Source organism: Phyllopteryx taeniolatus, unplaced genomic scaffold (genome assembly GCF_024500385.1).
Source record: "Phyllopteryx taeniolatus isolate TA_2022b unplaced genomic scaffold, UOR_Ptae_1.2 contig_39, whole genome shotgun sequence".
Lineage (NCBI taxonomy): Eukaryota > Metazoa > Chordata > Actinopteri > Syngnathiformes > Syngnathidae > Phyllopteryx > Phyllopteryx taeniolatus.
The window spans coordinates 71,103-95,657 of record NW_026903327.1 but is presented as its reverse complement, the minus strand read 5'-3'; the positions used below and the strand labels follow the sequence as shown (position 1 = coordinate 95,657).

The 24,555-nt window shown below is 43.0% G+C and overlaps 6 non-coding genes across 6 annotated transcripts; 4 read left to right on the top strand and 2 right to left on the bottom strand.

Annotated features, from left to right (window-relative positions):
* Positions 1-2,933: 2,933 nt before the first annotated feature.
* Positions 2,934-3,095, bottom strand: LOC133473727 (U1 spliceosomal RNA). The gene has a single exon (XR_009787214.1). It is a non-coding gene; the product is annotated as a U1 spliceosomal RNA (small nuclear RNA).
* Positions 3,096-4,088: 993 nt separating this feature from the next.
* LOC133473721 (U2 spliceosomal RNA) lies at positions 4,089-4,279 on the bottom strand. The gene has a single exon (XR_009787209.1). It is a non-coding gene; the product is annotated as a U2 spliceosomal RNA (small nuclear RNA).
* Positions 4,280-9,986: 5,707 nt separating this feature from the next.
* trnat-agu (transfer RNA threonine (anticodon AGU)) lies at positions 9,987-10,059 on the top strand. The gene has a single exon. It is a non-coding gene; the product is annotated as a tRNA-Thr (tRNA).
* Positions 10,060-10,602: 543 nt separating this feature from the next.
* Positions 10,603-10,675, top strand: trnat-ugu (transfer RNA threonine (anticodon UGU)). Its single transcript has one exon. It is a non-coding gene; the product is annotated as a tRNA-Thr (tRNA).
* Positions 10,676-11,449: 774 nt separating this feature from the next.
* On the top strand, positions 11,450-11,522 carry trnat-agu (transfer RNA threonine (anticodon AGU)). The gene has a single exon. It is a non-coding gene; the product is annotated as a tRNA-Thr (tRNA).
* Positions 11,523-20,955: 9,433 nt separating this feature from the next.
* On the top strand, positions 20,956-21,028 carry trnat-ugu (transfer RNA threonine (anticodon UGU)). The gene has a single exon. It is a non-coding gene; the product is annotated as a tRNA-Thr (tRNA).
* The last annotated feature ends 3,527 nt before the right edge of the window (positions 21,029-24,555 follow it).

Below are 24,555 nucleotides of genomic sequence, written 5' to 3'. Positions count from 1 at the left end.
CAGATTTGGAGGCGCTGACTCTCATCCCAGCCACTTCATACTCAGCTGCGAACTGCTCCAGTGAGACTTGGAGGTCACGGCTTGATGAAGCCAACAGAACCACATCTTCTGCAAAAAGCAGAGATGCAATACTGCGGCCACCAAACCAGAACCCCGCGACGCCTCAGCTGCGCCTAGAAATTCTGTCCATAAAAGTTATGAACAGATTCGGTGACAAAGGGCAGCCTGGGCGGAGTCCAACCCTCACCGGAAACGAGTCCGACTAACTGCCGGATATGCGGACCAAACTCTGACTCCGGTCGTACAGGGACCGATCAGCCCGTATCAGGGGGTTCGGTACCCCATACTCATGAACCACACCCCACCCACAGGACCCCCTGAGGGACATGGTCGAACGCCTTCTCCACGTCCACAAAACACATATAGACTGGTTGGGCGAACTCCCATGCACCCTCGAGGACCCTGCCAAGGGTGTAGAGCTGGTCCACTGTTCCACGGCCAGGACGAAAACCACACTGCTCCTCCTGAATCTGAGATTCAACTTCCCGACAGACCCTCCTCTCCAGCACCCCTGAATAGACCTTACCATGGAGGCTGAGGAGTGTGATCCCCCTGTAGTTGGAACACACCCTCCGGTCCCCTTTCTTAAAAAGGGGGACCACCACCCCAGTCTGCCAATCCAGAGGCACTGTCCCCGAGCCTTGCCACCGAGGAGCTTTTTAACCACCTCGGTGACCTCAACCCCAGAGATAGGAGAGCCCGCCTCAGAGAACCCAGACTGTGCTCCCTCATGGGGAGGCGTGTCGGTGGACTTGAGGAGGTCTTCGAAGTATTCTCCCTACCGGCTCCCAACGTCCCGAGTCGAGGTCAGCAGCGCCCCATCCTCACTATACACAGTGTTGATGGTGCACTGCTTCCCCCTCCTGAGACGGCGGATGGTGGACCAGAATTTCCTGGAAGCCGTCTGGAAGTCTTTCTCCATGGCCTCACCGAACTCCTCCCATGCCCGAGTTTTTGCTTCAGCGACCAACAAAGCTGCATTCCGCTTGGCTAGCTGGTACCCATCAGCCGCCTCAGGAGTCCACAGGCCAAAAAGGCTTGATAGGACTCCTTCTTCAACTTGACGGCATCCCTCACCTCTTTAATTGTGACACTATTGTACGAGGCAGAAGCGAGGCAAATTTTGTACCAAAGAATGGAAGAAAATTCAGTTCTGGAATTGTCAGATCAAGAAAATGCAAACAATGAGCTTGCTTATGCTGGAGAAGAGCGAAAGCTCAGAAGAAGAGGCAGGAGACTCATCAGATGATCTGACAGACACACATGAAGAGGAAAACCGTCGTCCACTGTGGGCCAAGACCAGCACGTATGATAACTCGATAGATGGATAATTAAGATAAGTAATAGTAAGTTATAAGATAAGTAATAATATTCTCCAATTCTCCTCTTGTTCTGATGTTGGACCGTATATCAAGGGAAGAATACATTTGCTGGTCAAAGGTTGAGAATTGGGGCAGCGACAGTACTACGCATGGTTGAAACTGTTCCCACAGGAAGTCCGCTGTACTTCGACCACTACTTCACGTAAATTAACCACATGGATGAATTGCTGGCCAAGGGCCTTCCGGCAATTGAGACCATAACAAAAAAACGTGTCCCAAAACCATGTCGGTTGACTGATGACAAAAAATTGAAAAGAGAAGGGACGGGATCGTCAGTGATGTTAGTCAGGAGAAGTCCAGAGTTGGCAATAACAAATTGGTTTCACAACAAGCCAGTTTTGATGGCTTCTACTGCACACGGGAAAAATCCTGAAGATGTCTGCATCAGATGGTCGAACAAAGACAAAGACCAGATCCAGGTCCAAGTGAGAAGACCCGCAGTCTTCAGGGAGTACAATGACAACATGGGTGGTGTGGACCTCTGTGACCGAATGGTGAGCTTTTATCGCATGGCAAGCAGAACCAAGAAATGGACCACATGTGTGATTACTTATTTCTTTGATGTTGCCATCACAAATTCCTGGATCAGTACAAGTCTGACATCCAAGTGTTTAACCGATCCGAAAAAAACTGAACAGTTCCTGGACTTGAAACTGCATCAGGCAAATGACCTGCTGAACTACCTCGATCCTGACAATGCTGACAAGAGGGTAGAGGAGCGTGAGGTAAGTGAAGAAGAGAATTCCACAATGAGAATCATCGTTAAGAAAATATGGGGCCGGGCACTTGCCAGAAATGGAAGACTGCAACCATGCAGAGAGGTGCCGCAACCAAGGTTGCAAGGGCAAAACATACATGCGATGCATCAGTTGCAAGATGTTCCTCTGCCTTACAAAGAAGAGAAACTGCTTCCTGGAGTACCATAGCTAAGAACTGATTAATGAAGAAAAGAGGAAGCTGAGGAGAAGCAAACACATTGAAACCTGCGCTCCTTAAGCCTCCTGACTTGAGAGGACAAACATGTTAAAGCTCAAGTCTGTATGATATAATAGCCTTTTTGTTTCACAGTTGAACAGAAACACAGGCCAAATGTGCTGTTTTTAAAAAAAAAGATTGATATTTTTGTTTTCATGTCAGCCTGTTATAATTTTGTTGTGTTATGGTAAAATCGTTCTGCTGTCAACTACAGTAGACATGCTGTAAAATCAAAATTAAAAATGTTTTTTAAAATCTCTAAATTGTGAGTTGTTGTTTTAGCTCCAAGGAGTCAGGAAATCACAATATAAATCAATTGAAAGACACTTTTTTTCCTTGATTCTTAGGAGGATGTAGCACATTTCATACACAAGCTAACTTAATGTGCTTTACATGACTAAAAGCATTTGAAAAAAAAGCAACAAAACAGCTTATAAACATTTAAACCATGCTAAATTACCACACAACTAAATCACTATTGAACACACAGTGTTCATTTTCATTAACCAATGATCAGTGAAGAGCATGAACACATTCCCCCAATACCAGAAATTATGCAGTTGAGATTCACACATTTGGGGAATTCACAGGGTTCAGCACAACCAGAGTGCAATAGCTGAACCTCACCCTGGGTGCACCACCTTCTTGATCATGGTGTCTCTTTTGCCAGGTAAGTATGAGTTGGACTCGGCGTGAGCACGCAAGTCATTCACGCGCACGCTATGTCAAGCGAAGGTGTCATCTTCAGCATGTGAACAACCACACACACAACGGGCAAGCCGGAACATACACTAGATGAAACGCTACTGTGTGCTAATACATGAAGAAATATGCTTCTTATTTGAGAATTTCAGTTTAAATTGAGACAGTAAACTGATACCCATAATGCACAGCGGCATCGAGACACGATAAAATAACTTGAAAGTGGGGTCATTCACACCCAGAAACATATAAACCACCCATTCGGGATAGACCCTGAACTGGTTGCCAGCCAATCGCAGGGCACATACAAACAAACAACCATTCGCACTCACATTCACACCACCATGCTGCCATGATTTAACTCATTAAAGAAAATCAAATGTAAACATAATTAGACGACTTGACGAAAATAATGCATTTGTCTAGTCGAATGTCACACACTGATAACACTTTCGGGTACAACAGTTTGATGTGCGTCTCAAAACGCTACTGCCACCTACTGTGACCTATTGGGCATGACAACCTTGGCAAAAACTCAAGCAGGCTTGCGTGGTCTTAACAGTGGTTGTCAACTGTCACCCGCATGTTCCTAATGTTGTAAAGTCGCGACCCACTTTCATATAAGTTGAGAATAATACATTATTTTGTTTAAAAATAGCCTCTGAAAACATTTACAGTATATTATATTTGTAAATGCCGTTTCAGTTGAGTTTGCTGAACCACCAAAGTCATATTGCTTGCCATGACATCCACCAGCCAGGCCTGCACTGTAGTTGTTTACAGAGGAAACTCGTGGCGAGAGAACAAGGAAGCAACATTTCTTGTCACTTTTCAACTATGCTCCACGTGGGAAACTAATATGCCTCTGTACTGCACCCAAAATGCAAATAACTAAACAACATACTGTATAGACTACAAATTTACAAGCTTACCATGCTGTGCATTTATGGACTTGTTTTAACAATTTTGTGGGGGTGCACCGTTCCTGGAGGTACTGCAATACCAGGTCAATGCGTGGAGTGGACAGAGCAAGCCCCTATTCCAACTCCCAGTTCCAAAAATCAATTTAATATATGGTCCCCAGATAGGGGATGTATCAGATATTAAACTGATAAGAACAGATACTACACTTGATCTTAGCCAAAAGGCCGAGAAGCGATGCCAACATAACGCCAGAAAAGACGACCTCATTCTCCAGTCTACAAGCCAAAGTTATGGTGGCACATATCGACATGATAATCACAGATGAGTCACATATGGACACGCCAATGAACAATTATGAAATGAATGTCAACTGTGTTGTTTTTCAACGTTGATATCGAAATAATGTTGTCAGATGCTCGTGTTCCTTGGTCACGTGGTCCACGTCAACCCAATAGAATGCGGAGATTAACGCATATCCTTTCGCCGTGTATTAAGTCTTAAACAACCAAAGAAATAATGAGTTATTTGTAATAACAATCGGTTGCTGGTATAATGTTGTGGCCACAAGCTGAATAGCTGTTTGCTCAACATTTTGACGAAAAAACATCAATGGCCCTGCCTCGCTCAACTACTTCCTGTTTTCTGCTTCAGGAAGTGGTTCAGAATTTGGAACGATGGGTGACCCTTCGGGCGGCACGGTGGCCGACTGGTTAGAGCGTCAGCCTCACAGTTCTGAGGTGCGGGGTTCAATCCCCGGCCCCGCCTGTGTGGAGTTTGCATGTTCTCCCCGTGCCTGCGTGGGTTTTCTCCGGGCACTCCGGTTTCCTCCCACATCCCAAAAACATGCATTAATTGGAGACTCTAAAATTGCCCGTAGGCACGACTGTGAGTGTGAATGGTTGCGATTGGCTGGCAACCAGTTCAGGGTGTACCCTGCCTCCTGCCCGATGACAGCTGGGATAGGCTCCAGCACGCCCGCGACCCTAGTGAGGAGAAGCGGCTCAGAAAATGGATGGATGGATGGGTGACCCTTCGACACAACAATAGAGACCCTGTCAAGCAGCTCCATGAAAATGTGGGTTTATGGTTTGCCATTCTCCAAACGTGTGTTGACAAACACATTACACAAGCTGCCATAGTGGTACATCTCAATAAATTATAATAGTGTCAAAAGCTTAATTTAGTGAAGTAGTTCAATTCAAAAAGTGAAACTCATATTATAGAGATGCACCACACACACTGAAATATTTCATTTTTTTATACATGAATAATTTGAGGATTGTAGCTTAAAGCTAATGAGAGCTCCAAATTCACCACCTCTAGAATCTAGAATATAATGTAACACATTTTAATGTAGAATTTCGGCAGGAATTTGCCCTCTGAAAAGTATTTTCCCAAGTGTTTAAAGAATCTCTATGTATGAGTACTGAAATCAATTGAGTTTTCTATTTTTTTTTTTTTAGATTTACCTGTTTATGATTACTACATTACCAGTTACACAGACAGAGTACGTTGAAACAATATTTTATTTTTTCATGTCGACACAATATTTGATCAAACATTTTTTTGTCATTCATAAGTTATTTCCAAGAGCCACAACAAACGCCATATTGCCATGCATCACACAATACGTGGCCTAAGATACAGTTGCCTGTGATTATACACATGGCCAGCAGGTGGTTTCGTGTGCACATGAAGCATCAAGAAATGGACCATGACTCGAACCAATGACCGAAGCGTTACGATGTTATGAAGCTTCATCTTGTCATTACTAACTGGTTCTACTTCTCAGAGCAAACCCATGTATGCTAGAAATTACATCATACTGCAGTAGCATAGCATCATATGATGCACACTCCAGCTTTAACAATGAGTAACATCCTCATTATTTTGAAACAATGACCAGGAGAAAGCGCGAACGCAGTCCCCCACTACCATAAATTATGCATGAGGATGGAGCTGCCAGGCAAGAGAGCTTGAGGAAGACCAAAGAGAAGGATGATGGATGTCGTGAGGGAAGACATGAGGGCAGTTGGTGTTCGAGAGGAGGATGCAGAAGATAGGTTTACATGGAAAAGGATGACGCGCTGTGGCGACCCCGAAAGGGACAAGCCCAAAGGAAAAGAAGAAGAAAAGAAGAATTCGGGTTTAAAAGAGACAAATGAGTGGCCTAAATTTAAAAAAATCTAATGGAAACAAACATCTAGTCGAATGTAACATATTGATAAGACTTCTGGTGACAACAGTTGGATGAGGCCTACTGAGGCCTGTTGTGCATGACAACCTTGCCGATTTTTTCATCTCCATGTTTTGGATGCAGGTTCAAGAAGCATTATTAGTGATTCTCAACTGTTGTCACCCGCATGTTGCTGATGTTGCGAAGTCACAACCCACTTTCGTCTAAGTTGAAAACAAATTATTTTGTTTAAAACCAGCCTCTGAAAACATGCACAGTATATTACCTTTTTTTAATGCCGTTTCAAATGAGTTTGCTGTACCGCCAAAGTCACTTTGCTTGCCATGACGTCCACCAGCCAGGCTGGGGTGCACTGTATAGTGGAGTCTAACTCTGGCAAGCGGATTCAACATTTAAAAGCTAAATTTTATTCATACGGAATCAAGATGATAGATATCAATAACGTCTGTGTGATTAGCTGTAATTAAATTTTGAATTCCCAATTTCTATGCAGATATCAAAAATCAGAACCATCCTTCAGTTTTACTCGTATTATTAAACAAAGTTTTGAATATAATGTTGGGACAATATCATTAATTTAAACTCGAACGACCACTCTACAACGATGTCTTTCGTATTACATCCCAGTAGATGTCAGTAGCGCCCTATTGACTTTTCCTTATTTCACATGAAAACTAAATCCATGAGAAAAAAACTGTATGGGAAATGAATGGATGGATGATGTATCTCTAATTTAATGTAGCTAATTTGCAACATTGGGGTGCTATTGGTTAATCAGAATCTCAGAATCAGAATCATCTTTATTTGCCAAGTATGTCCAAAACACACAAGGAATTTGTCTCCGGTCGTTGGAGCCGCTCTAGTACAACAGACAGTCAATTTACAGAACACTTTGGAGACAAAGACATTGACAAAAAACTATTGTGCAAAAAGATGCAGAGTCCTCTCGCACTTAGAGCAGTTCGAATGACTAATATTGCAATAGTCCGGTGCAATGACCATTGTGCAAGGGGCGCTGAGACTTCAAGGAGTGTATGCGGTTTAAAGTGACGAGTCGTGCGATAATCTGGGACAATGTTGGTTGTGAAAATGTTACAGATACTCCTCAATCAGTGTGCAAATGGAGCAGATGCTACTCTGGCATGAGTGGCCACTATATGCAAATAGTGCAGCATGGTGAGACAACTACAGTGAGTGCACGAGTAATACATAATTGGCCCCACAGAAATGTGACAACGAACTCAAGTCAAAAAATTGCCAGCATGTTGTAATGGAATTGTAGGTTAGGTGTTTAAGAAGTTGATCGCAAGAGGGAAGAAGCTGTTGGAATGTCTACTAGTTCTAGTTTGCATTGATCGGTAGCGCCTACCTGAGGGAAGGAGCTGGAAGAGCTGGTGACCGGGGTGCGGAGGGTCCGAGAGGATTTTGCACGCCCTTGTCTTAGTTCTGGCAGCGTGCAAGTCCTCAAGGGTGGGTAAGGGGGTGCCGACAATCCTTTTAGCAGTTTTGATTGTCCGTTGCAGTCGGAGTTTGTCCTCTTTTGTAGCAGCACCAAACCAGACTGTGATGGAAGAACACAGGACTGATTCCATGACCGCTGTGTAGAACTGTCTCAGCAGCTCCGGTGGCAGGCCGTGCTTTCTCAGAAGCCGCAGGAAGTACATCCTCTGCTGGGCCTTTTTGAGGACGGAGTTGATGTTGGTCGCCCACTTCAGGTCCTGAGAGATTGTAATTCCCAGGAACTTGAAGGTCTCGATGGTTGACACAAGGCAGCTGGACAACGTGAGGGGCAGCTGTGGCGAAGGATGCCTCCTGAAGTCCACGATCATCTCTACAGTCTTGAGCGTGTTCAGCTCCAGGTTGTGTCGGCCGCACCACAGCTCCAGCCGCTCCACTTCCTTTCGAAATGCAGACTCGTCACCGTCCTTGATGAGGCCGATGACAGTGGTGTCATCTGCAAACTTCAGAAGTTTGACAGTCGGGTTCGCTGAGGTGCAGTCGTTCGTGGAGAGAGAGAAGAGCAGCGGAGAGAGGACACAACCTTGGGGCGCCCCAGTGCTGATGCTGTGTGTGGATGAGGTGGCCTCCCCCAGCCTGACCTGCTGTGTCCTGCCCGTCAGAAAGCTGTAAATCCACTGTCAGATGGCAGGTGAGACGCTGAGCTGGAGAAGCTTGGATGAAAGGAGTTCAGGGATGATAGTGTTGAACGCTGAGCTGAAGTCCACGAACAGGATCCTCGCGTAGGTCCCTGCACTGTCGAGGTGTTCTAGGATGAAGTGCAGTCCCATGTTGACTGCATCATCCGCAGACCTGTTTGCTTGGTAGGCAAACTGCAGGGGGTCCAGCAGGGGACCTGTGACACTCTTGAGGTGGTCCAGCACGAGACGTTCAAAGGACTTCATGACCACAGATGTCAAAGCGACAGGCCTGTAGTCATTCAGACCCGAGATTGCAGGTTTCTTGGGGACTGGAATGATGGTGGAGCGTTCTGATTCAAACAGTTTGATCAAAGAGTACTGTTGATGTGATCCATATGAAACAATAATGAGATTACAAATGCAATTGCCTTCTTATTTCTCATTGAACAAAGTTTTATCAAAATCCCTGAATAATGTCCTTCATTGAAATTATTTCCGTTGGGTGTCTGATATGTTCGACTCCTATATGGCAAGTCCTTTTAACATGTCACATTACGTATTACAGCTATCTGTAATTCAGTTTTACCTACTCAAAACGAACATTTGACATATCCGCAACCACATTCTTCCTATCCACAATTGTCATTTCAAATTTCTTCAATGTAATGTCACCTTAAGGAAAAAAGATGTAACTTTTACCATTCGTGCGTATAAGGTTTGTCAGATATCTACAATTACTGTAGATATCGCTAACTGGATTATTAGATTTTCCACTATTCCATTGCAGATATCCACAATTCACCAGTAGATATTGACGGCTTAATAGTAGATAAATGTAATAACAAACTCCATACACATCAATTACAAAAGTGATATCATTTGTCCTTGGCAAAATGATATTGCAGATATCTGTGTTCTACTTTATGGATGTATGTATGTATGTATGTCCACACTAAAAAAAGCTGGGTCAAACTTGTAACTCAACTGTTGATTTGGTGTAGTTGGGTCAGAGGTTTGGTCAATTTGAACCAACATTGGATTAAAAAAAAAAACTCGAGCACATTATTAATCCATCTGTTGTATAAGAGATTCCCTGCCCACAACACAAAAAAATCGATTTCACAACCCAGCCATTGGTATTAGCTGATGGTTCTGAGATTGGTCAACTACATTGGGTTGCAGGTACACCACCATTGGTTTGAGAAACCCGCCTTCTTCAAGTCGCCATTTTTGTTTGATTGCACTTATTTCATTCAGCTGCGACTTGGAGCCACCTGCTGACTGCTTCCTATATGGTGAAGTGGAACAGTAAGTACAAGAGTCTAGTTACTCATGCCTCCATTAATATAAGACATTTATTATTTGAAGAAAAGTTCAATGTGAATGGCTGGCAACCAATTCGGGGTGTACCCCACCTCTTGCCCAAAGTCATCTGGGGTGGGCTTAAGTACACCCGCGACCCTAGTGAGGAAATGCGGTACAAAAAATGGATGGATGGTTGTTTTAGGCCACTTTTTGTTTCATATTTGACCAATCCCAACTCCCGGAGACTTTTTTTGGGCATACTTGAAAAATAAAGATGATTCTGATTCTGATTCTGAAAAGAAAGGCCTCATAGCTCAGTGGCTAGAGCACTGGTTTAGTAAACCAGGGGTCGTGAGTTCAATTCTCACTGTGGCCTGAAGTCTAGTTTAGTAGGTGTTATACATGATGCAAGCCAAGGTAGGAAACCAATTTCCTGAGTAGTCATTTTAAGCGTGTCAAAAGCCATGACGTACTCTGTCATCCCTTGCAAACCTACCATGAGCACTATGGTTAACAAGCTGATCACAGACATTTCCAAGCTTTGCTCTTCATTTTGTAAAATTAGGTGATAGCTCATGAGCTAAAATGCTAACAGAAGGTATCATATCTCATCTGTCTTCATTAGTGCTGTGTTGGCTTGTTCACCGAAAGGATTACGAAAGACCAAAGAATGAGGCCTCATGCCTCAGTGGTACGAGCCATGGTCTACAAAGCCAGTGGTTGGGTTAACCAAGAAAATATCCTGGAAAAAGTGATGGGAGTTGTCCTTAGAATACCTCAAAAACCTGCAGGTCAATGTTTTGTCTCATCCATTCAAAGCAATGTTCTTGGATTTTCAGGATTGTTGTCCTTGGATTTTCAAAATACCAACATCACACTCCATTGCTCTTATCCTGCCATTTACTAAGACAAAACTCAAGGCCTCATAGCTCAGCCGTTAGAGCACTGGTCTTGTAAACCAGGGGTCGTGAGTTCAATTCTCACTGGGGCCTGTTGGCAATCTAAGCATCTGCTATCGTTTATGTGAAACAGGATTGCTACACTCTGCAGTTGTCATTGGAAAAGCAACCTTCTCCTCAGTTAATGCTTGCAATCTGTGTACCATAAATTTCAATTTTGGTCCTACTGAAGGTAAACAATGCATGAACAAGAGTAACTGTGTTCCCCATCCATCCATCCATTTTCTGAGGCGCTTCTCCTCACTAGGGTCGTGGGCGTGCTGCAGCCTATCCCAGCTGTCATCGGGCAGGAGGCGGGGTACACCCTAAACTGGTTGCCAGCCAATCGCAGGGCACATACAAACAAACAACCATTCGCACTCACAGTCATGCCTACGGGCAATTTAGAGTCTCCTATTCATGTATGTTTTTGGGATGTGGGAGGAAACCGGAGTGCCCGGAGAAAACCCACGCAGGCACGGGTAGAACATGCAAACTCCACACAAGCGGGGCCGGGGATTGAACCCGGGTCCTCAGAACTGTGAGGCTGACGCTCTAACCAGTCGGCCAGCGTGCCGCCACTGTGTTCCCCCAAACTGACAAATATAAAGTGCTTTTTAAACACACACCTTCACCAGGTACTCCGGTTTCCTCCCACATCTCAAAAACATGCAGGGTAGGTTAATTGAAGATTCCAAATTGCCCATAGCAGGTTTAAATGTGTGTTGGTATGACAATTCAATTCCTTTTTCTAAACAAGCCGACAATGCAAATGCCCTGTGGTTGTTAGTTCGTTAACCAAAATGGTAACTCTAACATGAAAAGAAAGACCTCATCGCTCAGTGGCTAGAGCACTGGTCTAGTAAACCAGGGGTCGTGAGTTCAATTCTCACTGAGGCCTGAAGTCTAATTCCGTAGTTGTTATACATGACGCGAGCCAATGTAGGAAACCAGCTTCCTGAATTGTCATTTTGAGCGTATCAAAAGCCATGATGTACTCTGTCATCCCTTGCTAACCTACCGTTAGCACTATGGTTAACAAGCTGATCACAGACATTTCAAAGCTTTGCTCTTCATTTTGTAAAATTAGGTGATAGCTCATGAGCTAAAATGCTAACAGAAGGTCTCTTATCTCAGGGGCGAGAGCACTGGTTTTGTAAACCAGAGGTCGTGATTTCAATTCTCACTCGGGCCTACCACCCAAATACAGATTCAATGTTTATGCTAACCATTCTTGAGTTGTGGTTTATTTGTATTCTAATGGATATCTATTGAAAATTACAATTGTTCAGTCGAATAGAGCAAAGTTTTTAAAGGGCAATTTCAGAAACAAAAAAAGGAGACCGTGAAAAGGTAGCAAAAGAATATAGGAAAAGAAGACAACAAAAGATGAAACTCTAGTTGTTAACAAGATGAGGAAAGTAATCGAGTACAATTACGCAGAATCGAGTGTTGTATGGGTCAGTTGTGCTACATCCTGTGAGGGAAGGATACAAAGAGATAGCACAGGACTGGACAGGACAGGGACAGGAGTGGAAGCCGGCAGGACAGGGGGTTGTGGACCCGGCTGTACAACTGAAGTGTGGTGGGAGTGGCTTTGTAAATTATAAACATCTACAGGACCAGAGTGTAATGAGGGGCTACCCAAGAAATTCACAGATTCTATGCTTATGCTAACCGTTCTTGAGTTGGTAGTATACGTTCTGTGGACATTGTTGCTGAACATACTAAGGTATCATTTTGTAGCCCTTATATCAGTCCCCCTATGCTCAGTCAACCCTGCATTATGAAGTTTTCTCAAGAACAAATAACCATATACTGCAACTATCATGCACTATTTGCAAGCACTCCAACCCATATCCTCAGCCCTGGTCTTGTAAACCAGGGGTCATGATTTCAACTCTCACTGGGGCCAGATGACAAGTTATATGGTTTATGGGCTGTGATGCGGATGTTGCTATTGGTACTTCAATGTATCAGTAATCTTCTGTCTTCGTTAGTGCTGTGTTGGCTTGTTCACCAGAAAAGGATTACGCAAGACCAAAGAGTGAGGCCTCGTGCCTCATTGGTACGAGCCATGGTCTAGTTGGATCTATCTCACCCAACACCTATAAAAATAGACACAAAAGGAATGAAGACGCTGGTTTCTTTTGCTCATGAGGAGGGCGTATGGGAGATTGTTCAGATTACAGCCTCTCATCATGCTCTAAACAATCTCTCTCCGTCGCTCCTGTATTTATTTGAAATCGGGAGGTTTCTGAGTTACAAGACATAACATACAAAGCTTACAAGACACAACACACTAAGGGGGCGGGGGTTTCAAGGTGAAGACATGAGACCAACACCAGCCACGTCCCCGGCCACGTCCTTGGTCAAGGCGCCCTTCTATCGGATGATTCCTGCTGAGTCATCTTCTTGAAGGCGAGACATCTTCCTTTCTCAAAATCGTCCATCATACTAATGCAAGCTAAGCAAATAAATGATAACTTCTACAATATAGTTAACATTTCCCTCCTGTTTATCATGTATTTGCACAAATTCTAATATCATTTTACAGTCACTTCATTTCGATTTTTAACTGTAGAATAATTTTTCATGAAACAAATACATTTACACTCAGAGTAAACTTGTCATACACGAATGTTGTAGTTTAAACATCGTAATCACCTGGATCAGGAAACAAATCAGGTAAAACAACATCATCTTCATCATCATCATCATCGTCATCATTATCAACATCCAGTAAAGGATACATCTGCTCCATACGGTTCCTCCATGGGGGTAATTGCTGTGGTAATTAATCTACTGATTAAAGCCCGAATGCATGGGATACAAAAACATCCACACAATGTCAGAATGGCTGCAAAAACAGCAATTGATATCAATATTGGTGAAATTAGGGTTTTGTATTTCCCAAAAACGTCCATCCAGCTGTCCCACAAGGAGGTGTCCACACCAGAGTGTTGATTGAGGGTCCGTAGACCATCGATGGCTCTGGTGAAGCTGCCATCTGAAGCAGTAGTTTGGAATGTATGTCCAACCTTCTTCTCCAAACATACCGCAAACACCTCCCTCTCTTGCGAGGAGCAAGTCGACAGCGGTGCGGTTTTGGAACGTCATTAAAGAGGTAGCCTTGAGCTGCTCATGCACAGCTTCCAACCCACTCTGAGTCAAATTTCCTAATCTCTGTACATTGAAGTGGATATAGTTTATCCCATCAACATTTTTATTAATCATACACCACCAGCATATGAGGTACTCAAATCCTCCTGCAACTTGGTCAGCTAATTTGTATTGATTAGGAACCCCACGAGGAACACCTATGGCGTCGATGTATGTTTTATGTTGGATAATTTTGCCCCTGCCAGGACAAATCTCTTTTTTGTCTATGTTCTAGATTTGACAACAACATTGGTGCTTTTTCCATTAAATCTTGAACAGGCATAGGGTATACAGTGGTCCTAATTTCTTGCCTTTACTCATCATGTTTATACAAGTAAAATTACTCGGTGCTACTAAAGTAGAAAACATTGGTTTGTGTTTGTCTGCTTTTGTTACGGGATATATAGGATCCCATGATTTACACCTCTCAGTTGGTATCATTCAGGGTGGGAAGTCCCATATACCACATAAACAAAACCAACACCATCGTAGCCAAAGTTGCTACGTAACAACCTATCGAATCTCATAACCAACGCGGGTGTGCCTTTCTGCTGAGTTCTCACTAAAAGGGTTGGTGTCTTTTTTCTTCACTGACCAGCAAGTGTTTTCAGAATCTACACATCTGCTCCCGCTCCGTTATCAGACTTTTGCTCACCTTCCCTGTTTGAGTACTCAGCTGAAATGACTCTTTTACAGTGTGTTAAATGAACCCACGTGTTTCTGCTATTTTTTAGGGCTGTAAAGTGTCGATGTATCTGTGCCACCATCCCTCCGGTTGAGACATGTGACACACCATAGCTCAATGTAGCAGCCCATTTGAATAGGTTTTTTTTTTTTTTTTTGGAAGTGTTTGTTTCCCTTCTGTGCTAATATAAAATTTCGTTTTGTAGTTTTGCACTTTGTTTTTCCCAATAATTGCGTTCTTGTTGTGGAATACGCATATTGGCTATCAGTATAGATTGTAACATCTTTATTTATCATTAGTTTGCATGCCTCGGTTAATCCTACTAATTCAGCAGCTTGTTCAGCCAATTCCTGACAATCATTCATCAGGTAAGGGTATTAGTGTGGCTGGATTTAAGGTTTTGGATCGCTCAAGAGTCAAATGTGGTTGTGACAGCAAGATGGCCATGCAAGATAAATGTCTTGCAGGTGCTAAAAACGCCATATTCGTTTGCAATAGGAGAGCAGACACTGTATGTGGGACCTCAAGAGTTAATGGATGAAATAACACAATTGTGGAACTGCTCTCCACTGCCATCAAGGCTGCCACAACTGCTCTGACACAATGCAGTAATGCACACGTCACGCTGTCCAATTTAGTCGAAAAATAAGCTATTGGTCTTAGCTTATCACCGTATTGTTGTGTAAGTACGGAGGTCATGTAATAGCTTTTACAATCTACCATTTGAATGAATGGTTTATCATAATTTGGAAGGGCCAGCGCAGCACTGGACACCAAATGTTGTTTAATGTCACAGAAGGCCTTTTCTGCCTCAGTATTCCATTAAACAGGTGATGTCATTTTAAGGTTGTCTTCATACATTAATTTTGACAATGGTGCAACAATTTCTGCATAGTTTGGAATCCATGCTCTACAATAATTTGTCAGACCTAAAAATGATTATTATATGTTTCTTCGTCTGTGGTTTAGGGTTTTTGAAGACTATAGCTTTCCTGTCTTCTAATATAGTCCTTCCTCCTACACTTAAATTATGGCCTAGATATTTGACTTGCCTTTTACACAATTGCAATTTATTTTTGTTAACTTTATGTCCCTCTTCTGCTAGATGATGCAGTCAGGCCAATGAATCTTTAATGCATGTCTCTCCATCTGGAGAATCTTTGCACAATGAAATGTGTGGGACACTTGTATTTTTATACAGTTCCTTTAATTTGTCTGGTAAAATGATTCCTGCCGCGACTTTTGCTTCATTGTCTGAGTCCAGATAATCTATAGTAATTTTAGCAGGTGTCGCATGTCGTAACGTTTTCTCATATCAATGTCTACTTTTTCGGGTGTGATGCCGGCTACGGCCTTTTTCACATCCTCATTAGTCCAGGTCCTATAGACCAAAATAGTTTTTTTGTGGTCCTCTTGGACGTTTGGATTTGCCACCTCAATCATTCTTTTCACACTTTTTTCTCAACCATCTTTTTCTCGCTTACTCTTACCACTGGTCCTGTCTCGTCATCTTTCTGTCTTTGAAACAACATTTCTTTATCCCGACCTGCCTGCCTTTTCTGTTCACTTTCTAAGTCCTTATTTTTCTTACTTCCTTTTTCTCTTTTAGACGCCATATTTAGCCAGAAGAATAAGTCGTCATATCCCTCTTTTTCTATTTTTGATATATTATTTTTGTGTCGACATTTTATTTCGTCTCAAAGTTGAACCAATTTTTGCGAATTTAGCTGCCCAGCGAAACCGTATTTGGTTATCCATGTGTTTAAATGTTTTATTTTGGAAGGGTTTTGGAGTTGAACATATTTCCAGACTTTACACGTTAAGCGTTCTTTTGGATCCGTTTTACTGTTATTTTTTCCCATTTTGTGAATTTGGAAGTCAGTTTATTTGCACCTAGAGGGACCTAAATACTGACTTTATTCAAAATGACAGGGTGACAATGAATGTCTGGGTTTTGGTAATCCTCAAACGTCTACCCACACAGGGCGGAGGATTCTTGCATCTACTTTCAAACCCAGTTGTCACTTATAATCCTGTCTTATACATTCATACTTTTACACATTCACACGATACTAGTAACGTTTTTACAAACCCACGGAAACACGGAATTTAAGTATGTACAGGACTCCGCCGTCCTCGCGGAATTTCTCGGACTCCGTTGTCCCTCTTTTACTTGCCAGTGACTAGTATTACCCTAGGTTTCAATTTAGTCGAAAAATAAGCTATTGGTCTTAGCTTATCACCGTGTTGTTGTGTAAGTACGGAGGTCATGTAATACCTTTTACAATCTACCATTTGAATGAATGGTTTATCATAATTTGGAAGGGCCAGCGCAGCACTGGACACCAAATGTTGTTTAATGTCACAGAAGGCCTTTTCTGCCTCAGTATTCCATTAAACAGGTGATGTCATTTTAAGGTTTTCTTCATACATTAATTTTGACAATGGTGCAACAATTTCTGCATAGTTTGGAATCCGGTCGGGAGTTCAATTCTCACTGAGACCTGAAGTCTAATTTCGTAGTTGTTATACATGACGTGAGCCAACGTAGGAAACCAGCTTCCTGAATAGTCATTTTGAGCGTGTCAAAAGCCATGATGTACTCTGTCATCCCTTGCTAACCTACCGTTAGCACTATGGTTAACAAGCTGATCACAGACATTTCAAAGCTTTGCTCTTCATTTAGTAAAATTAGGTGATAGCTCATGAGCTAAAATGCTAACAGAAGGTCTCATATCTCAGGGGCGAGAGCACTGGTTTTGTAAACGTCTCGTGCTGGACCACGTCAAGAGTGTCACAGGTCCCCTGCTGGACCCCCTGCAGTTTGCCTACCAAGCGAACAGGTCTGCGGATGATGCAGTCAACATGGGACTACACTTCATCCTAGAACACCACGAGTTCAAGTTCCTGGGAATTACAGTCTCTCAGGACCTGAAGTGGGCGACCAAAATCAACTCCGTCCTCAAAAAGGCCCAGCAGAGGATGTACTTCCTGCGGCTTCTGAGAAAGCACGGCCTGCCACCAGAGCTACTGAGGCAGTTCTACACAGCGGTCATCGAATCAGTCCTGTGTTCTTCCATCACAGTTTGGTTTGGTGCTGCTACAAAAAAGGACAAACTCCGACTGCAACGGACAATCAAAACTGCTGAAAGGATTGTCGGTACCCCCCTACCCACCCTTGAGGATTTGCACGCTGCCAGAACTGAGACAAGAGCGTGCAAAATCCTCTCGGACCCTCCGCATCCCGGTCACCAGCTCTTCCTGGTCCTTCCCTCAGGTAGGCGCTACCGATCAATGCAAACAAGAACAAGCAGACATTCCAACAGCTTCTTCCCTCTTGCAATCAACTTCTTAAACACCTAACCTACAATTCCATTACAACATACTGGCAATTTTTTGACTTGAGTTCGTTGTCACATTTCTGTGGGGCCAATTATACATTACTCGTGCACTCACTGTAGTTGTCTCGCCACGCTGCACTATTTGCATATCTGTTGTTGACCAATACTGGCCACTCATGCCAGAGTAGCTTCTGCTCCATTTGCACACTGATTGAGGAGTATCTGGAACATTTGCACAACCATTGTCCCATCGCACGACTCGTCACTTTAAACCGCATACACTCCTTGAAGTCTCGGCGCACTTTGCACAATGGTCATTGCACCGGACTATTGCAATATTAGTCATTCGAACTGCTTTAAGTGCTAGAGGACTCTGCATCTTTTTGCACAATTGTCCAAAAAAAAATGTAGATAACTAGCAACTGCTCAGTGACTGTTTTTTTTTTTCAATGTCCTTATGTAGGAAAGTAATCAAGTATAATTACGGAGATTAGCCAAAGTAAGACAGCATATATGTGCATGAATGAGAGGGGTGGTGGGAGAAGAGTGAGGCTACAGGGAGAAGAGATAGCAAGGGTGGAGGACTTGAAATACTTGGGGTCAACCGTCCAGAGCAATGGTGAGTGTGGTCAGGAAGTGAAGAAACGGGTCCAAGCAGGTTGGAACGGGTCGAGGAAGGTGTCAGGTGTGTCATGTGACAGAAGTTTCTGCTTGGATGAAGGGCAAAGTTTATAAAACAGGGGTGAGGCCAGCCATGATGTACGAATTAGTGGCACTGAATTTTGTAAAATTCGGTGTCAGCACATGAGCTAACTTCATAACAGAAGGTCTCATATCTCAGGGGGTAGAACAATGCTCTTGTAAATCCGGCGTGAGTTCAATTCTGACTGGGCCCTACCACCCAACTACAGATTCTATGCTTATGCTAACCATTCTTGAGTTGGTAGTATATGTTCTGTGGACATTTTTGCTGAACATACTAAGGCATCATTTTGTAGCCCTGATATCACACTCCCCATGCTAATTCATCCCTGCATTATGATGTTTTCTCAAGTACAAATAACCATATACTGGAACTATCATGCACTATTTGCAAGCACTCCCACCCATATCCTCAGCGTTGGTCTTGTAAAGGGGTCGTGATTTCAACTCTCACTGGAGCCAAATGACAAGTTCTATGGTTTATGGGCTGTGATGCGGATGTTGCGATCGGTACTTCAATGTATCAGTTATCTTCTGTCTTCGTTAGTGCTGTGTTGGCTTGTTCACCGAAAGGATTACGCCTCTGTGGTAAGAGCCATGGTCTACAAAGCCAGTGGTTGGGCGAACCAAGAAAATATACTGGAAAAGGTGATGCAGTTGTCCTTAGAATACCTCAAAAACCTGCAGGTCAATGTTTTGTCTCCTCCAATCAAAGCAATGTTCTTGGATTTTCAGGATTCTTGTCCTTGGATTCTCAAAATGCTGTTTGACCATGGAAATACCAACATCACACTCTATTGCTCTTATCCTGCCTTTGACTAACCTAAAACCCAGGGCCTCATAGCTCAGCTGTTTGAACACTGGTCTTGTAAACCAAGGGTTGTGAGTTCAATTCTCACTGGGACCTATTGACAATCTGCAGTTGTCAGCAGCAATCAAAACAGCTGCTATCTATTATGTGAAACACAATAACTCCACCCAACTGCTCCACTCTGCAGTCGTCATTGGAACAGCAACCTTCTTCTCCTCAGTCAATACTCACAATCTCTGTACCATAAATTACCATTTTAGCCTAGTGAAGGTCAACAATTCATGAACAAGAGTAACTGTATTCCCCCAAACTGACAAATACAAAGTGCTTTTTAAACACACACCTCCTACTAGCCACTAGGAGCTAATCTGGGACATATTATTCTGTGAACGAAATTAGCGCTTTCACCAAAATGCCAACGTGAGCCGAGACAACAAGTGCTTAGATCCCTGGTATAGTAAAGCAGTAACTAAATGAACATGTAAATAGCATGCACAATTCAAGCCTCATACATTTGAATTTCTGCTGCTTCCACAGCCTTTGCTGCATTTGCATCTTTGCGCTAACTCACAACTGGGGTTTAGCATTTTTTTTATTGTTGTTATCGTTGTGTTATCGTTACGTTATTTATTTTTATTTTCTGATTCTATTGTGATTGCACTTCAAGACTTATTCGGCTAATGCCAGGACTTTGGGTATTGAATTTCATACAATATCATGTGTAAATGGGTGTTGGTAAGACAATTAAAGTCCTTGAAACCTTGTTTCTTAACAAGCTGACAATGCAACTTTGTTGTTGTTAGCTCGTTAACTAAAATGCTAACTTAGGCTTCGCCTGTGTGGAGCTTGCTTGTTCTCCCGGTGCCTGCGTGGGCCTTCACCAGGTACTCCGGTTTCCTCCCACATCGCAAAAACATGCATGGTAGGTTAATTGAAGACTATAAATTGCCCATAGCATGTGTAAATGTGTGTTGGTATGACAATTAAATTCCTTGAAACCTTTTTTCTAACCAAGCTGACAATGCGATTGCCCTGTGGTTGTTAGCTCGTTAACCAAAATAGTAACTCTAACATGAAAAGAAAGTCCTCATAGCTCAGTATCTAGAGCACAAGTCCTGTAAACCAGGGATCCTGAGTTCAATTCGCACTGGGGCCTACCCGCCAGATACATATTCAATGTTTATGCTAACCATTTTTGAGTTGTGGTTTCTTTGTATTCTGATGGAAATGAGAATTACAATCGTTCAGTCAAATGCAACCCTAACCAAACCCGGCTAAATGCAGAGGGTTGCGTCAGGAAGGGCATCCGGCTTAAAACTTTGCCAAACAAATATGAGCGTTCATCCAAAGAATTTCATACCGGATCAGTCGTGGGCCGGGTTAACAATGTCCGCCACCGGCGCCGTCAACCTGCTGGGCGCCGGTGGAAATTCAGCTACTGTGGGTCGAAGAAGAAGAGGTGGAAAGCGGGTTCTTCGGCAGAAAGAGAAGAGGAAAGCACAGAGCCTAGAACTGAATGTGGGGAGTTTGAATGTTGGGACGATGACAGGAAAATCTCGGGAGTTGGTTGACATGATTAGGAAGGTTGATATATTGTGTGTCCAGACCAGGATGATGATACGATACAATCCAAGGCCTCATAGCTCAGTGGTTAGAGCACTGGTCTTGTAAACCAGTGGTCGTGAGTTCAATTCTCACTGGGGCCTGTTGCCAAGCTAACCAGCTGCTATACACAATGTGAACCAGGATAACTACACTCTGCAGCGACCTTCTTCTCCTCAGTCTATACTGACAATTTCTGTACCATAAATTGCCACTTTAGTCAGACTGAAGGTCAACAATGCATGAACAAGATTAACTGTGTTCCCCAAAACTGACAAATAAAAAGTGTGTTTTAGACGCACACCTACAACTATCCACTGCGAGGTAATCTGGGACATATTATGTGGTGGCAATGAAATTAGCGCTTTAACCAAAAGGCCAACGCTCGCCAAGACAGCAAGTGCTTAGATGACTGGTATCGTATACCAGTAACTAAATGAGCATGTAAATATCATGCCCAATTCAAACCTCATACATTTGTATTTCTGCTGCATCCTCAGCCTTTGCTGCATTTGCATCTTTTCGCAAACTCACAACTGGGGTTTAGCACTAGTTTTATTGTTGTTATCGTTACGTTATTTATTTTCTGATTCAATTGTGATTTCACTTCAAGACTTATTCGGCTAATCCGGGACTTTGGGTATCGAATTTCGTGCAATATCGTGTAAATGTGTGTTGGTAAGACAATTAAATTCCTTGAAACCTTGTTTTTTCTTAACAAGCTGACAATGCACTTTTGCCTGCTTTGTGGTTGTTAGCTCATTAACCAAAATGCTAACTCAGGCCTCGCCTGTGTGGAGTTTGCATGTTCTCCCCGTGCATGCGTGGGCCTTCACCGGGTACTCCGGTTTCCTCCCACATCTCAAAAACATGCATGGTAGGTTAATTGAAGACTTTAAATTGCCCATAGCATGTATAAATGTGTGTTGGTTGGACAATTAAATTCCTTAAAACCTTTTTTCTTCACAAGCTGACAATGCCTTTGCCCTGTGGTTGTTAGCTCGTTAAACAAAACGGTAACTGTGTCATGGAAAGCAAGACCTCATAGCTCAGTGATTAGAGCACTGGTCTAGTAAACCATGGGTTGTGAGTTCAATTCTCACTGTGACCTGAAGTGTACAATACTTTGACCAAAATGCCAACGCTATCTGCAGACAAAAGCGATGTTCTGCAGTTGTATTTGGAAGAGCCTCCTTCTTCGACTGTAAATGAACACTGGTCCAACTAAAGATCAACAATGTGTGAACAATAGTAAGTCTGTTCCCCAAAACAAAAAAATGCAGCTTTAAACACACAACTATTAAAGCAGTTCCCATTTAAAAACAAAGAATGCAAATAACTTAAATATCACGGGCTCAAATCTCAGTGGTTAGAGATTGGGTCATGTAAACCAGGGATCGAGAGTTCACTTCTCATGGATCCCTGAAGTCTAGTTTCAGTTTTTAACCATTATGCGAGTCAAGGTATGAATGCAGCTATCTGCATAGTGATTTTGAGTGTGTCAAAAATCAGGTACGCTTTCATCCCTTGCTAACATACCATTACATAACATAACATACCCCCTACCCACACTTGAGAACTTGCACGCTGCCAGAACTAAGACAAGAGCATGCAAAATCCTCTCGGACCCTCCACATCCCGGTCACCGGCTCTTCTAGCTCCTTCCCTCAGGTAGGTGCTACCGATTAATGCAAACTAGAACTAGCAGACATTCCAACAGCTTCTTCCCTCTTGCGATCAACTTCTTAAACACCTAACCTACAATTCCATTACAACATGCTGGCAATTGTTTGACTTGAGTTCGTTGTCACATTTCTGTGGGGCCAATTATATATTACTCGTGCACTCACTGTAGTAGTCTCGCCACGCTGCACTATTTGCATATCTGTTGTTGACCAATACTGGCCACTCATGCCAGAGTAGCATCTGCTCCACTTGCACACTGATTGAGGAGTATCTGCAACATTTGCACAATCAACATTGTCCCAGATTATCGCACTACTCGTCACTTTAAACTGCATACACTCCTGAAGTCTCGGCGCCCTTTGTACAATGGTCATTGTACCGGACTATTGCAATATTAATCATTCAAACTGCTCTAAGTGCTAGAGGACTCGGCATCTTTTGCACAATTATCAAAAAAAAACAAATGTACCGGCATTACCAGACTACTAGCAACCCTTTTTTGCTCAGTGACTGTTTTTTTTTTTTTTTTTTTTTGTCAATGTCTTTATGTCTCAAAAGTGTTCTCTGTCAATTGACTGTCTGTTGTCGTACTAGAGCGGCTCCAACTACCGCAGACAAATTCCTTGTGTGTTTTATTGGACATACTTGGCAAATAAAGATGATTCTGATTCTGATTAGCACTTCGGTTAACAAGCTAACAACACACCTGTTCTATTTGCTATGACAATTAAATTCCTTGAAACTGATATAATTTTATAAAGATAGAATGCCTGCATATCGAAAAAAATAAATAAAGAAGTGTGAAATCTAGACAAGTGTAGCCTGGGAAGAGGAACAGAAAAAATTGTGTATATTCGCAAGTATAAGTCATTTATCTGGGTTTGTTACTGAAGGGGTGGCACGGTGGCCGACTGGTTAGAGCGTCAGCCTCACAGTTCTGAGGACCCAGGTTCAATCCCCGGCCCCGCCTGTGTGGAGTTTGCATGTTCTCCAAGTACCTGCATGGGTTTTCTCCGGGCACTCCGGTTTCCTCCCACATCCCAAAAACATGCATTAATTGAAGACTCTAAATTGCCGTCGGTGCGACTGTGCATGTGAATGGTTGTTTGTTTGTATGTGCCCTGCGATTGGCTGGCAACCAGTTCAGGGTGTATCCCGCCTCCTGCCCGATGATACCTGGGATAGGCTCCAGCACGCCCGCGACCCTAGTGAGGAGAAGCGGCTCAGAAAATGGATGGATGGATGGATGTTACTGAAGGTTGTAACATCTGTTGTTTGCCTTATAAGGAGTGGCACTTTCTGGCACCAGGGGGTTCATGAGTTCAATTCTAAGTGGGGCCAGATGATGGGTTATATGGGCTGTGATGCGGGTGTTGGTATTGGTACTTCAATGTATCAATAATCGTTTGTCTTCCTCCAAGTTGGTGGTGTTGGCTTGTTCACCAAAATGATAAAGCCACGCCGAAAAGTGAGTCCTCAAAGCTCAGTGGTTAGAGCCATGGTCTAAAAAGCCAGTAGTTGGGTTAACCAAGAAAATATACAGAAAGAAAACTATGTAGTCATCCTTAGAATGTGTCAAAAACCTGCTGGTACATGTTTTGTCTTCTCGAATCAAAGCAATGTTCTTGTATTTTCAGGGGAAAAAATTATTTTTGACCTTGTTATCTCAAATGCCATCACTCGTTGCTCGCCCTGCTTTTTTTAGTTTGTCAACCAAAATACTAATGCTATGTTACAACACAATGCCAACACAAGTGATTATGTGGCCATTTGAATGGCTTAACAGGCAGACGTTTGCCTTGTCAAGTTAAACCATGTAACTTTTCACTTTCATCCCTTGGTAGCATAGTATTACAACTGAACAAAATCAAACAGTAGCCCCTGATATCAGTCCCCCCATGCTAATTCATCCCTGCGGGCTTCTCCAGTACAAATAACCACATCA